Source organism: Adiantum capillus-veneris, chromosome 2 (genome assembly GCF_014529385.1).
Source record: "Adiantum capillus-veneris isolate H3 chromosome 2, ASM1452938v2, whole genome shotgun sequence".
Taxonomy (NCBI): Eukaryota; Viridiplantae; Streptophyta; class Polypodiopsida; order Polypodiales; family Pteridaceae; genus Adiantum; species Adiantum capillus-veneris.
The window spans coordinates 88,374,176-88,387,704 of NC_140932.1; the positions used below are offsets into that span (position 1 = coordinate 88,374,176).

At 40.5% G+C, this 13,529-nt stretch overlaps 1 pseudogene; it reads right to left on the reverse strand.

Moving 5' to 3' along the window:
• Nucleotides 1-4,855: 4,855 nt before the first annotated feature.
• Nucleotides 4,856-6,503, reverse strand: LOC147463146 (UDP-glycosyltransferase 74D1-like; annotated as a pseudogene).
• Between the last annotated feature and the right edge of the window lie 7,026 nt (nucleotides 6,504-13,529).

A 13,529-nucleotide genomic window follows, 5' to 3' on the forward strand; every position in this document is an offset into this window, starting at 1 on the left:
TACCATAGATTCACATGATGCACCACCAAGATCACAGCATAAGATCACAAAACTTGTTCACTTTGGCCGTTGCAGGACAAAATTTGGGAGGATGGTGGAAGGTGGTGAGACGGTATAGATTAGAGAAAGTGAAAAGAAAACAACAAGGGATTTGCAAGGCATGCAGCCACATGGGTGACGGCTGCAACCCTCTCAACGTTTACTTAGTTTGTGAGGCCAAGTTTGGCAACCAATGTCTGCCTGTGTGAATAGTTGGAAAAGGACAGGAGCTATGAATCTCATAGTAGAGAGAGAAAGAGAAAGTGGTTAGGTAGTAAATAGGGGATGGAAGAGCGATAGAAAGAGAATGGTGTTTTCATGAAAGGGGTATGACTGTTAACTAGAAGAAGCTGATGTGTGTCAAAAAAAAATAAAAATAAAAATTTAAGTCTGCTTGGCCACCACAAATCTATCATGCATATCTCTTCCAAAAGACTGGTAGCATCCTACCACATTGTCATCACATTCACTCTCTTCACATTTTCATCACATTTTCTCTCTTGTACATGTATCTCTTGTGCCTCCAATGACTCTCCTTCAACTTGAGATTATGAGGAGTAGACTCAGTGAGAGTTTCTCTCTTTATTTTTATGATATCTATAATATTCTCATGAAAATTGTCATGATATCTATAATATTCTCATGAAAATTGTGCTTAGGTATGCCAAGAACTTCACCAAAGGCTCAAAGGCTTCACCTCTTAAACATGTAAGTTACCATGTGAATTGAAATGAATGGGGTTTTTAATTGCCAAAACTTTTAAAATTTTAAGAAGATTATATTAACAAAAGGGGCTTTTTAATTGATTTTAGAGAAAAAGTTGTAAGTTTTTGAAGAAATAGGAGTCATTTTCTTACCTTATTAAGCATGTAAGTAAAGGGGTTTTTTAATACCCTTCAAATGTACGTCATATGAATAGTTTATTAAAGGTGCACCCAGGAAGGCCAAAGGTAAAATCAACTTTACTATTCAAAATCCTTTTCTCCAATACGTGCTTTAAGTTTGTGGCATCTTCAATGTCGGATTGTAGTTTATACACAGGGACTTTTTATTTTGCTCTTTCTTCTTTACTGTAGATTCCTCCTCTATAGGAACCTTAGGAGGAGGAGGTACCTATAGTGAAGCCTCATATAAAGGTTTGGGGTCCTTCCTTCCTCCAGCTCTTGTAACCGTCTTTGAAGTAGAGGGCCATATATCTCCATTCTCATATCTAATTTCTCTTCCAAATTTTTTCATTGTTATGGAATTTTTCATGATAGGTATGTACTGATAAACAGTCCACATGATCATCCCAACCTATTGCATGGCATATGCAAACACCAACTTCATGTAGTACCTATTTAGCTACCTTCCCTTCTTTTGACTGACACCACTACATACGGCCCGTAGGATATCGATCTCCTCAAAAGAACCCTAAGTAGTCTTTGACTCTTTCTCGGAAACTAGTTCTATCTTTGTCCCATAGGTCACAACCTCCACTATAGAGTTGACATGATTGGCCCCCATATCCTCCGATAACTTTCATATCCCCTTTTGCAAATCCAATTCCTAATGTCATGCATTTATCCTATAGATGGATCTTCCCATCCTTAAAAAACACAAGATCTCTTTTCAAAGCATCATTGTAGCTATCACAATCTCCTCTACCATGGTCTGTGCTACCACAACATATGCATATGTGCAAAATCATTCTTCGATTTAGATTTTCTGTCCACTAAGTTGCCCTTTTTTTTCAAGCCTTCTCAGCTTTAACTTCATTTCTTGCATGCCCTTAACACGGTCATTAAGCATAGTATTGACACCTTTGGACTCACAATAGTAGGCTTTGTTGGAATTCTAACATACTAGAGGTAGAAGTAGCACCGTTCACCACCATCTTATCGCTACGACATTGCCTTTTAGCAAGAAATGAGATCATTGCATCCTCAACCTCTTTCCACTCGGTAGACCCTATTCTATATTCATCTTCAAGAAATAGCTCTAAATTTTCTTGGGGTTCATGTGCTACAGCATGAAGAAACACTTTATTATTTTTGCTATTTAAAGTACCTCTCTTTGTTCTTGGTAGTCAAGCATAATGTCGCTAAAACTCTCTGAATAATTCAATGATGAAAAGTCCTTCTTTTGGCTTTGCAACCCATTCTAAGAAAGTCCTTTTTGTAACCCTCTTAGAGTAATCCATGAAGTATTCTTCGTTTAGGGATAAATTGAATTTTTCTTAATGTCTTCCATTATCCTCCCTAATTCCCCTTACATGGTCTCTAATCTCAAGGATCACAACAAGCTTGAAACTGCAAAACGTATCCACCTCTAATATCCTTTGTAACTTCATCCCCTCCACATAACCATGAAGATACCTTTTGACATCTTTCCCTTTAAATTGGTCCAATTTGATCACAATAGCTTGAAGGGCTTTGGTTGTTGACACCTCCCTTCTTTTTGCAGCTTATTGTAGCTGCATAAACATAGAAAATGCTTGAAACATTTGCATTCTACCTTGATCAAAATTCATACCTTCTTTCTCTTGTTGTTTAGCATTAAGTGTTTGTATTGAAATCTTTAATAAAAAGTTTCTGAACCCTCACCCAAGCTACTTCATGTCGGTTCATCAAAAAGCATGTCAAAAAGTGTGCAGTCTAGCTGGAAGGTGCGAAAACTTTGGCTAAAAGAGTTCATGATGAGAGTCACAAACACTTTGTTAGAAAGTGTTTATGGAAGTTATCAACCATCTTCCTAAATTCTAAGAAAGTTTTTATGGAAGTCACCAACCATCTTCCTAAAGATGGATTAAAGTCTAAGAACGTTCATGACAAAAACGTCACAAACCCTCTTTCCTATTGTGCTTGAAATTTGCTTGTTTTTGTAAGCGAGTTTTTGATGAAATGATCACCAATTTACAATCAATTTTACTTGAAAGAAGCAATTAAAAACACTAGAATTTCATCCACGAAATTGTCACTCTCATACAAGCATAAATTCCATTCAAAATCCAAACCTCTTTCATGGAATCTTGTAGCCTCGCTCCTTAATTACATAGTCGTAACTTCACAAGCTTGCACCTTCATGTGGACCATTCTTTGGTTTTCAAAGATTTAATAGCCTCTTTATTGAATCTCACACACCATATCAATGAAGGAAAACCCTAATTCACTCCCTCATAAGCTCAGATACAAGATAACGGAGAGGAGGGTTTACACTACACACTCATAGAGCAACCATGAAGTGAACTACACCAAAGGGAAGATTTGCAGGTTTTTTCAGCCATAATAGGCAACCCACTTTCTCTTCCCACAGTCATAGGTGTTGATGTGTCAATTTTTGGGCCTTTTATCCATTTTTAACAAAACTAGGTCATTAAATTAGCTCATTTTTGTCCCAAAAAAGACCTCTTTTAGGTGAAAATTCCCCAATATAGCAAAAAAAATCTCTAAACTTTTCAAAACTTGGTTCCACATAAGTGAATGCGAAACTTGACATGATTCTAGAAGTCATGAAAGATATGATGATGGAGATCATGTTAGAGATGATTGACATGAAGGTGGAGATCTTGAAAGACATGATCAACATGAGAGAATGCATAAAAGATGAAGAGACCATGAGATAGAGGATGAAGATAGAGGGGATCATAGTCACAGGGATGGTGATCCAAGGACTCACATAGAGCATGATGATCATGGGACATATACAATGGACACACTAGCAGTGATGACAATTATAATTAACCCGAAGACCAGATGAGGTGAGATCAATATGATAGAAACCCTAGCTCTTCAAAAGGAGTACATCAATCACATTGTCAAGAATATCTTTTTAATGTTTATCGGGGTAGGGTTTCACATGCCATGGATCATGGCTACTGTGTGAAGGTTATGAATTTATGATTGAAACGATGAGATTTTGCATGTGCTGCAAATTGCTACATGTATGATTGCTAATGCAAAAGATTTTGGGAAGAGAGATCAAGAGGTATGGGTTAAAGGTGTTTCCATGAATGGGAATAAAGTTAACCCTTCCATGAGGGATGTGGCCCAAAAGAGAAGGCATGATCTTCTATCAAAGACCCATGTTTCTTTTAGTTGCTTAACTTCACATCTCTCAAGTGAACTCATTGTCTTTAGTGGATTTATGATGCTGATGGATCCGGGATTTGGTATCAAGATGAAGGCACTAAAGCGGATCTTGTAGTTGAGCTCGATGAGGATAAATAGACTTCTTAAGTGACAAGATACTTCATTGATGTGTCTCTTAGTATAATTACTTGCCTGCACTCGACACCTCCTCTCATTGGCCAAAATGCATGGATCCATCAGAGGGGAAATCAAATATTATTGAGACTAAATGCTCCTGCAAGATGTAGATCGACAAGGGCAAACCATGACACACTAGCAATACTTCACAAGTGGCGTAACTTATATCATGATCGACATATAACATTGAAATGAGTAACTTTTAATTCTTGTGATGTGTGGCACAAAAAGATTATGCATTTACAATAGTGGACATTTCAAATAATAGACAAGCACGAGTCCACTTCAATTATAAACTACAAGGTTTGTAATCTAGATTATCCACGGCTCTATGTGTGTACATTTTCTTGGACAATATATAAAGAGTATGGTGCAAGGCAAGGCTTTCGCATGGGCTTTCGTTTCTTATAGCTTTCAGGGGAGATATAATGCTTATTTTTCACCAATATACTTTGATATGGCTGCTGATAAGGGCAGTTTTATGTGAAGTGCAACATATGTTTTGTGTTTTCACTCTATGCCTCATTGTAGCACTAAATGTTTTTTGGACTGACTTGTTTTCATGTAGCTCACACAAAAATGGTTCCATTTTCATTTTCATGTATATTTAATCGTACCTCAATTCTTGTTCAATCCAATATTGGGAAACAAAAAGTTCCTCACAACATTCTATAGCAACGCCTAGACAATGATAAAAGACTCATCAGGGCGCTGGTGGGCTACTCAGGCGAGGCCGTAAGAGAGTTTCAACGAAAGCTTGAAGGCTTTTGGAGGATGAACCAGAGGCATCGAGGGCAGCGTGGCAAGCGACGTCTTGAGTCCGAGCAGCTGAGCTTCGCAAGTGGTTCGACCTACTAATCACCTCCCGTGTCATGCGTTCCACCTCAGCTCTGCTCACAATACCTCTCTTCAACAGCTTGCCGGTGTGCACAACCTCGTCCACCCACTTGCCATTCATGCCTTGGTCCCCAAACATGGGCACCCCCTTGGACAGCGCCTCCAGCGTCGAGTTCCAGCCGCAGTGCGTGAGAAACCTCGCTATCGCCGGGTGCGCCAATATCTTCCTCTGTGGCGCCAGCTCCCACCCCTCCCTGCAGTCCTCTCCTCAAACCCGCTCGGCAACTGCTGCGTCCGCGCCTCTCCCTTTTGCTGCTGATCTGGGATCCTCAACACCCATAGAAAACGCTCCTTACTGGCTTCCAACCCCGCTGCAATCTCCTGTGCCTGAGCTTCTGACAGGCAGGCAATCGTCCCAAACGCTACATACAGCACTGATGCTGCCGGCTGCTCATCCAGCCACTTCAAACACGTCGTCCTCTGCACATCCACATCCGCTGCGCTCGCTTCGTTGCTCATCTCCTCCTTCATGAGGAAAGAGGCTGGCAGAAGCGGACCCACGGCCTTTATGTCCATCTCGGGCTTTCTCCATCAGGTCATCTATCACCTCCTTCTCCAATTCATACACGGTATTGAATAGCATACCCGTCGCATCGCGCCACCAAGTCGCACAGCGGAGGACATAATCGAAGGAGCACACTGGATTGGGATTCCATGATATGTCAGGCACCTCACTGACATGGAGCGATGGGAATTGAAACCAGGGATCTTAAACTTGTTAGCTTCTTCATTCAAGTCTGTGCGCGGCCCTAGCGGAAGCAGGCCTTGCGATACAAAACCAGGAATCTGCAATACATATGAGGTGAAGCTAGATGACATGGAAGAGAAGATGTATGCAGGAATGTGAAGCTCTTTGCCCAGGCGTCCCACAGCGCCCATCTTCATTCATGTTGAGCTTGTTCAGAAGCTCTTGGAGAGCAGGGCCCATGCTTTCCGTGACTCTTACCAAGAGATTCAATTTACCAAGAGTGTCAGTCATGTTCTTCTCCTTCGGCAAGCCGTCCGAAAGGCCATGGAGGCGAATGGGCAGGCCGCCTGAGTCGAAGCCTTCCGTCAACATGCTGCTAATGTAGGCTTCAGTGCAAACAAAGGTTATAGACACTCCAAGTAAGGCTAGCTTTCTTGACAGGTCCATTGCTCCATTGACATGGCCTTGAGCAGGAAAAGGGAAGACAACCACATGGGGAGCATAGCAAGAGCCCTGCATGGTGCTTCTGCACCGTCAGCCCTCAATGATTTAATTAAAGCTCGGAGATACTGAAATCAGGTCGATCTGTGTATGAGGAGTGTGAGAATGAGTGACGTGTCCGTGTGAGAGAGAGGCGTAATTCAGTAGCACGAAAAGAGTAAAATGTATATTGAAACACTGCCAGGTCACGAGGGAGGTCACTCCAGGCGTCGAAAAGTCGAAATAGAATTTCTATTTAAGCTGCAAAAATTAGATGGACAAATGCCTTATTTTCATAGGTTCACTTCACGACAAGTCAACAAGAGAGATCCATTCAAATTTTCTGCCTCGCGTAGCATACTAAGGCTTTTGGTGTAAAGTGACATTGTAGACAAAAAGCGTTTCAATATTTAAGTTGCAAACGCAACTATTCCTTTTTTTTTTTAATAGCAAAACTCACAATTCGTGAGTGAATTGTATTAAGCATAAAATTACACAACCAATCTCAAGCTCACATCCATCCTTGACGTGCTTAAAATTACAAGCGGATGCCTACCGCCTCTTATCGAGACCTACTACCGCCTCTTATCGAGACCTACTATCACAATGTGTGATCAAAAGTTCTAGGCTTTACTTATCGCCTGTTGATATCATGACATGGGCAGTCCTAGACCAATCATCTGAGTTTTGCTTGCACCCGAGCGTCCATATCATCACTCTGTTTTCTTGTACAATCTATGCGAAACTTGCCACATCAAGATCTACAACTTAAAACACACGGCGGTTCCTTGCGCCACACATTATGAAAGAAGGTAACTATCCTTTAGTGAAGGCTTGTGTGAAGCACTTTTATGTAGACATGTGATATGATTTGAAGAGTGCCCTAATGTCTCATGTGCCTCCTCTCGGTGCAAACCGGCCAGTCTTTCCTTGTAGTTGCAGGTTGTGGACAAAACCATCACCAACTTTGTATAGCAAAAAATCCAACCTCACTCCTTGGAAGTGACCCTCACTAACGACCACACGACACACACACGCACACACACACACACACACACACACACACACACACACACACACACACACACACACACACACACAGAGAGAGAGAGAGAGAGAGAGAGAGAGAGAGAGAGAGAGAGAGAGAGAGAGATACCTTGCCCTGCACGATGAGCTCTCACCTCTGATTCGTATCTATCCCACCAGAAGCACCTTTACTCTTTGTCATCTAATAGTCCCTTCATGTATTCTTCTCCCTTTGTGGAAGGACAAGATGCCCTATTGAATGATGTTGTTTGTCCACCTCTACCGTTGAAGCTATCGTCTGAGTTCCATCATGGGGTTACATGGCACTTGCTCCATCTTTAATCAAAGAAGATAGCCCACATTTCCTCCATGATTGTAGAGATATGCACACAAGTTTAAATGGACCGCTCATTCCAAGTTGTGATACAAATAGGTGTTGGCTATGTGTCCTTTGGCCAATGCCACAACACTTTGATGTGTACCATCGCCAGTCTATTCAACAATCCAGTTGCCAAGTGATCATGTGACACCATGTGGGCTTACGTCAGGTGCACACAGAGCCAAGAAGATGCTGCTACTTGCAAAAATCAAAGCCCTCTTGTAGGAGGCTTTGTAGACCACTTGGAAGTTGTCCTTTGCCCTTTAAGGAAAATTGCTTTTGGCCCTTGAGAGGTGCACCTAGCCATTGTACTACCACTTGTACTCACCATGCTACTACTACATAAGTAGCCACATATTGTACACATTTTAATGTTGCTAATTCATTTCATAATCAAATTATATATATTGGTTTATACCTTGAGCATCGTGTCATTGCTATCTTTCTCCATTCACCATGAGTTGTTACCATATACATGTGGTAGTGATGTGTGTGAACACACTTTGGACCGCCGATGCATTTTTTCCCTCACTAGGAGGTTTTTTTCCCCGTGCATAATATATACACCCATTCATTCTAGGGCTATCTATCTTTCCATTTCACTCGAAGTAATACAGTCTTTGTGTGTGAATTGAGCTTCCTTCATCTTCTCCAAGCTGTGTGCATTTTCCTGCAACCCAAATTCCAACAATTGGTATCATAGCAGGTTATGGCCTCCCGACTTAGTCGCGAGCAGCTCTAGCACATGCCTACTCTCTCTCTCTCTCTCTCTCTCTCTCTCTCTCTCATTTATGTGACATTTGGTGAGTGTTCAGATGTAGTACTTCACAGGCTATTTTGTCATTTTGTGCATAAATTTTGTTAGTTCCGTTTTTTGTATAATAGGTCCGTACGATATTTTACGGTTTGTGTTATATAGCACATGTTGTTCGTACTTTCCTTCTCCTCTTTTTGGATAGTTTTCATATCAGGTGCATCATTTACCATGGTTGGCAACAACACAGATGTGTTCAAGATGTTTGCTGCTAAGGACAAATTGGATGGGGAAAATTGCCCTATGTGGGCTTACATGATGCAACATGTTCTTGTGTCAAAGGGTGTGCGGAATATTGTGCAGGGCATTGATGTACGTCTTGGTTTTGAGGATACATGCGATGTTAAGGATGTTGCAGGTATTGCTACAAGGATTGATGCTATTAGAGTTGTTTTGCCTATGGAAGAACAAGATCGTTGGGATGTAAAAGATGCCCAGGCTCATGCATTGATTGTGTTGTCTGTGAAGCGCACTATTACTCCTCACATTCGTTCAACGAATTTTGCAAAACAGGTTTGGGATATTCTAGCTGGGGTCTTCATGCAAGTCGCAATGAGGTTAAAATTGCATTGCTGCGTAAAGAGTTGGAATCGAAGATTATGCATGAGGAAGATGACATGGACACTTTCCTTGTGCTATTGTCAAGGATATCAATAAGCAACTTATTTCTGTAGGTGAAGTCATTTCGGACAGTTTCCTTATGTAGATTGTTCTTGATGCCTTGCCAAAGACTCTTATGAGACGCTTGCTAGCACTTGGAGACTTATGACCCAAGGAAATCCTAAAGTTGTCAAGTTTGATGCATTGTGCACATTGCTGTTGCAAGAGTCACTTTCCAAAAAAAAAAAAAACAGAACTAGACATCGTGCAGTTGAACAGGCTTTTATTGTTGCTCAAAGAAAGAGTGATAACAGCAATGCAGTCCCTTCTTATGGTTGTTTTGCGAGTGGAGAGTCACCTGTTCCTAATGCTTTTGCTGGCGGAAATTCGTCTGGAAATTTTGGTGATAAGGGAAAAAAGAAGATGCGTTGCCATTATTATAAAGCTAATGATCACTTGATCAAGCAGTGTCCTAAGTTGAAGGCCAAAGAGGCAAAGAAGAAAGAGGGTGGTTCCACTGTAAATGCTGGATCCACTACAAAAGCAGCTATTGTTGAGTCTTCTGTGAAAGGAGACTGTGATGCTGATGTAGAATGGTATTTTAGTGCAGAGTGTACCTATAATCCTGTTTTCCATGATGCATGCATGTCAATTGTTGCAGATTCACATGTGGGGTATTTTGACAGTGGTGCTACAAAGAACATTACCTCACATCGTGATTTATTGACCTCTCTTGAGTGTGTCTCTCATGGGAATTCAGTTACTTGTTTAGGGAGTTGGAAAGATTGTGCCTACTGCTGCAAATGGTAGGTATTTCACACTTTTTGATGCACTTTATGTACTAGGGATAAAAAAGAGTCTTTTATCTGTATCTGCACTTGCTAGACTTGGTCTTGTAGTCAAATTTATGGATGACAGATGTAGAGTACATGATCTCAATTTCGGTGAGATGAAATTGTTGCATCTGGCATTTTATGCTTTGGGATGTATAAGCTCACTTTGTATGATAGTGTGGGAAGAATTTTGCAACTGCAGTTGTGGATTCAAAGATTATTTCAGATGAATTTTTTTGGCATGCATGTTTTGGTCATCTAAATTTCGTCAGTTTTCTGCACTGAACTACATGTTTGTGAAGGCTGTATTTTGGATAAGATGCAGTGTTCGAAGTTTCCAAAGGATGGTTCAATTAGGGCCACATGCAGCTTGCAGCTTGTGCATAGTGATGTTTGTGGACCCATGCAAACTCCATCCTTGGGCGATTACCTTTACTTCATGACTTTCATTCATGATTACTGATCCACGCATGCAAGGGTATTTCCTATAAGTATGGAGCCTGATTTATCCCTTGTAATTTTTTGTATTAAAAGCTCACATTTGTAACGCCCCCATTATGAGGAGAAGACATTATGCGTGAAGAAAAATCACTCGTCGGAAACCAAAATTTTTACGGCTAGTCTCGAGCCAAAATATTCCTTTTCGCCGAAATATTATGGCTGAACGGTGGCCGAAAAGTGGTCAAAAAATGGCCGGTCGTTTGGCCAGTAGTCAATGGCCGGTGGCCGATTTCAAAGGCGGACTTGTCTTATGAATGGCGGCAACACATGGGTGGATTGGAGAGTCGATTTGGAATTTTTTACACAAGGATGGCTACACATGGCTGCCTCTCATGAGAGAGGGCAACCCTTTTGGCCTTTAAAAGGAGGCCATTTCTACACACATTTTGGAGTGTGAAGTTGATGCAACAAGGTGGGTGTGTGGTGGTGAGAGTGAAGCAAGGTGGGTGTGAGGTGGTGTGAGTGGCCGCTTTTTCGTGGATGTAGCCCACATTGGGTGAACCACATATATCGTGTGCTCTCTCTCTCTCTCTCTCTCTCTCTCTCTCTCTCTCTCTCTCTCTCTCTCTCTCTCTACTCTAGAATCTCTCACGTGTGAAATTTTTTCTCTCCATTAAGTAAACTACTCAATTATCTACCTAGCTACGTCTAATTTCCTAACATTCTTGCTTAAAGCAAAGTCTAAAGTATTTATGTGCTTCAAACAATTCCTGGATATGGCTGAAAATGTTTCAAAATATACTATGGGCACCCTCCATTCCGATCGAGGGGGAGTATATGTCTCATGAATTAAATGCATTATTGGCTAATCCTGGGATAAAACACCAACATATAGTGCCTTACACATCTCAACAAAATGGTGTTGCTGAGAGGAAAAATAGGTCACTTACAAAAATGGCACCGATGTATGGTCAAAAGTCAAGCTTTGCCGCATTCTTTTTGTCTTGAGGCCATGATGTGTGTCACTTATGTACTAAACATTTGTCCTATGAAATCTTTGCAGTCTATTACTCCATATGAAGCATGGCATGATAGAAAGCCTTCTATTGAGCACATGCGTATTTCTGACTATTTGGCATATGCTTTGGTGCCACAAACACATCACAGAAAATTGGATAATAAGGCTTTTAAGTGTATTTTTGTTGGTTATAATGCTGAAAGAAAAGGTTACAATTACTTGTATCTCCACAAACAAAGAGTATTCTAGTTTCTCGAGATGTTGTGTTTGTGGAAGATTCTGTTCAGGCAGTTTAGCCATTGTTGTCATGTATTAGAGACAGTAATATAAGCTCACAGGACACTTTGTTACCTCTTTTCAATTGTGGAAGTATGAATGTAAATTCCAATGAGGAAAATGTACAGCCTATGGGGGTTACTGAAAAATGTTACAAATTAGCCTATTACTGATGCAAATGTACATGATGTACTTGATGAGGAAATTAGCCTATGGGGGTTACTGAAAAATGTTACAAATTAGCCTATTATTGATGCAGATGTACATGATGTACTTGATGAGGAAAGGGCTGAAAATGAGCAGGCTAGAGGTATGCCAAAATGGTTGGTGCATACATTGCGTGATAGTAAATTGAATGTACCTTTGTCTAGTCGCACTCGTTCAGGCTCTCGTCATGCGTCAGATTGTTATGCTTTGGCTGCCCGGGAAGGTCACCTAATAAAAATGTGACCTATCACGTGAGTTCAACAGAAGGGTATTTAAAGTTCTTGGAACTTACATGAATATATATATAGAAAGGCATTATTTTTTCAAATTTGAAAAAAGCCTATAGATTTTAAAAGAAAAGGGTACATTATATTTTTAACAAATTTACAGATAAGGGGTTTTACAAACATGTCTTGAACGCATGTGATATGGTGGTTTTACACATAGTGAACCCCCCGAGTCTAGCTTACATGATGTTGAGGAGCCTCTATCTTTTGATGAAGCACATAATTCAAAAAATTGGATGGTTGCCATGCAATTAGAATATGATGCAATTATAGAAAATGACACATGGACTTTATGTGATTGTCCTCCTGGCAAAAAAGGCCATTGGTACAAAGTGCGTTTACAAGTTGAAACGCAAGCCAGATGGTGAGATTGATCGCTATAAGGCTCGACTTGTTGCAAAGGGTTATGCACAACAAAAAGGCATAGATTATGAAGAGACTTTTGCTCCCACTTGTCGTATGACTACTATATGTTTTCTATGTGCATTGGCAACTCATTTTGGTTGGGATGTACATCAATCAGACATTGTTACTGATTTCTTGAATGGTCATATATTTTAGGAAGTTTATGTAACGTAGCCTTGCAGTTTTGTCAAGAAAGGAAAAGAGGATAAAGTGTGAAAATGTAACAAAGCTATGTATGGGTTGAAGCAATCTCCTCATGCTTGGTATGAGAAGGCTGACACTCATTTGGTCAAACGAGGCTTTTGTAACAGTCCAACAAAAATCACATTGTATGTAAAGTGTGAGGATGATGTACTTCTCATTGTGGTTCTTTATGTAGATGGTTTGTTGATCACTGGACCAAATGAGAGACATATTGCTGAATTTAAGGCTGGTTTGAATGCTACTTTCAAGATGAAAGATTTTCGGTTGTTGCATCATTACTGGGTATACAATTTAAGCAATGTGATGGTGGTACTACCTTGTGTCATAAAATTGACATAGAGAGACATTTCTATGTAAGTTTGGACTTGAGGATTGCAATGTTGGAGGTATATATGGCTCACTCTACTCAACTTGGTCTCACCTATATATTTGTATCTTGTCCTCAATATGAATCAGTCTTTGGGAGCGTATATGGTGTGTCTCTTGTCTCGTCTCTCTCTCTCTCTCTCTCTCTTTCTCTCTACATCTCAACATGGTATCCGAGCAGTAACGATCATGCGCCGATTCAATTCATGGTGACAAAACAGTATGTGTATGTGATTTACATGTAAGATTCAAAAATTGCTACAAATTTTATTTTTGAGCATTGATTCTTGTTAACTGTGGTTGTTTTGTGTTAAGAAGAATA